This window comes from Oncorhynchus tshawytscha, linkage group LG12 (genome assembly GCF_018296145.1).
Source record: "Oncorhynchus tshawytscha isolate Ot180627B linkage group LG12, Otsh_v2.0, whole genome shotgun sequence".
In the NCBI taxonomy this organism is placed as follows: domain Eukaryota; kingdom Metazoa; phylum Chordata; class Actinopteri; order Salmoniformes; family Salmonidae; genus Oncorhynchus; species Oncorhynchus tshawytscha.
The window spans coordinates 8473038-8477730 of record NC_056440.1 but is presented as its reverse complement, the minus strand read 5'-3'; the positions used below and the strand labels follow the sequence as shown (position 1 = coordinate 8477730).

The window sequence follows — 4693 nt, the reverse complement described above, 5'->3', positions numbered from 1 at the left end:
TCAACACCATAACCAACACCAGCCCCAGGCCTGGACCACCTCAACACCATAACCAACACCAGCCCCAGGCCTGGACCACCTCAACACCATAACCAACACCAGCCCCAGGCCTGGACCACCTCAACACCATAACCAACACCAGCCTCAGGCCTGGACCACCTCAACACCATAACCAACACCAGCCCCAGGCCTGGACCACCTCAACACCACCAGCCCCAGGCCTGGACCACCTCAACACCACACCATAACCAACACCAGCCCCAGGCCTGGACCACCTCAACACCATAACCAACACCAGCCCCAGGCCTGGACCACCTCAACACCATAACCAACACCAGCCCCAGGCCCAGGCCTGGACCACCTCAACACCATAACAAACACCAGCTCCAGGCCTGGACCACCTCAACACCACACCATAACCAACACCAGCCCCAGGCCTGGACCACCTCAACACCATAACCAACACCAGCCCCAGGCCTGGTCCACCTCAACACCACACCATAACCAACACCAGCCCCAGGCCTGGACCACCTCAACACCACCAGCCCCAGGTCTGGACCACCTCAACACCACACCATAACCAACACCAGCCCCAGGCCTGGACCACCTCAACACCATAACCAACACCAGCCCCAGGCCTGGACCACCTCAACACCATAACCAACACCAGCCCCAGGCCTGGACCACCTCAACACCATAACAAACACCAGCTCCAGGCCTGGACCACCTCAACACCACACCATAACCAACACCAGCCCCAGGCCTGGACCACCTCAACACCATAACCAACACCAGCCCCAGGCCTGGACCACCTCAACACCACACCATAACCAACACCAGCCCCAGGCCTGGACCACCTCAACACCACCAGCCCCAGGCCTGGTCCACCTCAACACCACACCATAACCAACACCAGCCCCAGGCCTGGACCACCTCAACACCACCAGCCCCAGGCCTGGACCACCTCAACACCACACCATAACCAACACCAGCCCCAGGCCTGGACCACCTCAACACCATAACCAACACCAGCCCCAGGCCTGGACCACCTCAACACCATAACAAACACCAGCTCCAGGCCTGGACCACCTCAACACCACACCATAACCAACACCAGCCCCAGGCCTGGACCACCTCAACACCACACCATAACCAACACCAGCTCCAGGCCTGGACCACCTCAACACCACACCATAACCAACACCAGCTCCAGGCCTGGACCACCTCAACACCATAACCAACACCAGCTCCAGGCCTGGACCACCTCAACACCCACCTCAACACCAGCTCCAACCTCAAACACCAGCACCAGCCCCAGGCCTGGACCACCTCAACACCATAACCAACACCAGCCCCAACCACCTCAACACCACACCATAACCAACACCAGCTCCAGGCCTGGTCCACCACCATAACCAACACCAGCCCCAACCACCACACCATAACCAACACCAGCCCCAGGCCTGGACCACCTCAACACCACCAGCCCCAGGCCTGGTCCACCTCAACACCACACCATAACCAACACCAGCCCCAGGCCTGGACCACCTCAACACCATAACCAACACCAGCCCCAGGCCTGGACCACCTCAACACCACCAGCCCCAGGCCTGGACCACCTCAACACCACACCATAACCAACACCAGCCCCAGGCCTGGACCACCTCAACACCATAACCAACACCAGCCCCAGGCCTGGACCACCTCAACACCATAACAAACACCAGCTCCAGGCCTGGACCACCTCAACACCACACCATAACCAACACCAGCCCCAGGCCTGGACCACCTCAACACCACACCATAACCAACACCAGCTCCAGGCCTGGACCACCTCAACACCACACCATAACCAACACCAGCTCCAGGCCTGGACCACCTCAACACCATAACCAACACCAGCTCCAGGCCTGGACCACCTCAACACCACACCATAACCAACACCAGCTCCAGGCCTGGTCCACCTCAACACCATAACCAACACCAGCCCCAGGCCTGGACCACCTCAACACCATAACCAACACCAGCCCCAGGCCTGGACCACCTCAACACCACACCATAACCAACACCAGCTCCAGGCCTGGTCCACCTCAACACCATAACCAACACCAGCCCCAGGCCTGGACCACCTCAACACCATAACCAACACCAGCCCCAGGCCTGGACCACCTCAACACCACCAGCCCCAGGCCTGGTCCACCTCAACACCACCAGCCCCAGGCCTTATTAACCACTTCAACACAACATCTGAACGTACACAGACCGAAACACACTAGGGACCCATCTATAGGTTTAAACACTAACCCAAGACATCTGAGAGAGATTGGGAGAGAAAGAGAGAAAGACAGGGAGGAGGGAGACAGAGAGAAAGAGAGTGCATGTGAGAGAGAGAGAAATCAAACTGTTTAGTGTGAAGAGGGGGAGGGGCTGTGTGTGAAGAGGGGGAGGGGCTGAGTGTGAAGTGGGGGAGTGGCTGAGTGTGAAGCGGGGAGGGGCTGACGGTGAAGAGGGGGAGGGGCTGAGTGTGAAGAGGGGGAGGGGCTGAGTGTGAAAGGGGGAGGGGCTGAGTGTGAAGAGGGGGAGGGGCTGAGTGTGAAGAGGGGGAGGAGCTGAGTGTGAAGAGGGGGAGGAGCTGAGTGTGAAGAGGGGGGAGGGGCTGAGTGTGAAGAGGGGGAGGAGCTGAGTGTGAAGAGGGGGAGGGGCTGAGTGTGAAGAGGGGGAGGGGCTGAGTGTGAAGAGGGGGAGGAGCTGAGTGTGAAGGGGGAGGGGCTGAGCACCAAAGAAGTAGGAGATCCTCTGCTGTTTAAAACAAATAAATGAATATTTTTTTTCTCAGCAAGGTTCAACTTCGTTTCATCATCACATTCATTGTCACATTGATCATGACACGTTGATATCTTATTTCTTCTGCTCTCTGTGTGTGTTTGAGTGAACAAATTCATGGCAGTGTGTCTGTTTGTCCAGGTCTTTTGAGGCAGGTAAAACTACAACTTTTTTTGTACAATACATTATTCAAACCCCTGGGCTAATCTATTCAGACCAAATTCACTTTAAAATCACTTGGTTCTTTCTTTTGAAACCATTCAGCAAAGGAGAGAGACATTTTTCTTATTGCCCAGATAAAGTGTCCTCTCTTTTCGAGAGTCTTATTTTAAATATTTACATATTTGAAGCAGTGATCTGATATGTGATGTGTTTATTTGAATGGGGGAGAAGGCAACTCTGGATGTATCTCAATACAGCTGGACAGAACTCTAAGAACCGCTTTGGTCACTTTCAATACACAGTATCCTCCTTCCCCCCTCTCCTCTCCCCCTCTTTCCCCATTCCTCTCCTCCCTCCCTCCTCTCTCCTCCCTCCCTCCTCTCTCCCTCTCTCCTCCTCCCTCCTCTCCTCCCTCCTTCCTTTTCTCATGTAAACCAACACAAGGACCACCATCTCCCTCCTCCCTTCGTCTGTCTGTCTCTCTCCCTCCCTCCCTCCCGTCTCCCTCTGTCTCTCCCTCCCTTCCGTCTCCCTCTGTCTCCCTCCCTCCCATCCGTCTCCCTCTCTCTCCCTCCCTCCCATCCGTCTCCCTCTCTCTCCCTCCTCCCTTCCGTCTACCTCTCCCTCCCTCCCTCCCTCCCTTCCGTCTCCCTCTCTCTCCCTCCTCCCTTCCGTCTACCTCTCCCTCCCTCCCTCCCTCCCTTCCGTCTCCCTCTGTCTCTCTCCCTCCCTTCCATCTCCCTCTCTCTCTCCCTCCCTTCCATCTCCCTCTCCCTCCCTCCCTTCTCCCTCTGTCTCCCTCCCTCCCTTCCGTCTCCCTCCCTCCCTTCCGTCTCCCTCCCTCCCTTCCGTCTCCCCCTCCCTTCCGTCTCCCTCCCTCCCTTCCGTCTCCCTCCCTCCCTTCCCTCTCCCTCTGTCTCCCTCCCTCCCTTCCATCTCCCTCTGTCTCCCTCCCTCCCTCCCTTCCATCCCTTCCGTCTCCCTCTGTCTCTCCCTTCCATCCGTCTCCCTCTCTCTCCCTCCTCCCTTCTGTCTCCCTCTACCTCTCCCTCCTCCCTTCCATCTCCCTCTGCCTCTCCCTCCTCCCTTCCGTCTCCCTCTGTCTCTGTCTCCCTCTGTCTCTCTCCCTCCCTTCCATCTCCCTCTGCCTCTCCCTCCTCCCTTCCATCTCCCTCCCTTCTCCCTCTGTCTCTCTCCCTCCCTCCCTTCTCCCTCTGTCTCTCTCCCTCCCTCCCTTCTGTCTCCCTCTACCTCTCCCTCCCTCCCTCCCTTCTGTCTCCCTCTGCCTCTCCCTCCCTTCCATCTCCCTCTGTCTCTCTCCCTCCCTCCCTTCTCCCTGTCTCTCTCCCTCCCTCCCTTCTCCCTCTGTCTCTCTCCCTCCCTCCCTCCCTTCTCCCTCTGTCTCTCTCCCTCCCTCCCTTCTCCCTCTGTCTCTCTCCCTCCCTCCCTTCTCCCTCTGTCTCCCTCCCTCCCTTCCGTCTCCCTCTGTCTCCCTCCCTCCCTTCCGTCTCCCTCTGTCTCCCTCCCTCCCTTCCGTCTCCCTCTGTCTCCCTCCCTCCCTTCCGTCTCCCTCTGTCTCCCTCCCTCCCTTCCGTCTCCCTCTGTCTCCCTCCCTCCCTTCCGTCTCCCTCTGTCTCCCTCCCTCCCTTCCGTCTCCCTCTGTCTCCCTCCCTCCCTTCCATCCCTTCCGTCTCCCTCTGTCTCTCCC

The 4693-nt window shown here is 58.0% G+C and overlaps 1 protein-coding gene across 1 annotated transcript in view; it reads left to right on the top strand.

The window, feature by feature from the left end:
- Positions 1-62, top strand: part of LOC112262526 (palmitoyltransferase ZDHHC19-like) — a 6937-nt gene extending 6875 nt beyond the window's left edge. Inside the window, exon 8 of the mRNA XM_042331279.1 lies at positions 1-62. This exon is cut by the window's left edge and continues 189 nt beyond it. The gene's annotated coding sequence lies outside the window, so the exon portion shown is untranslated.
- The last annotated feature ends 4631 nt before the right edge of the window (positions 63-4693 follow it).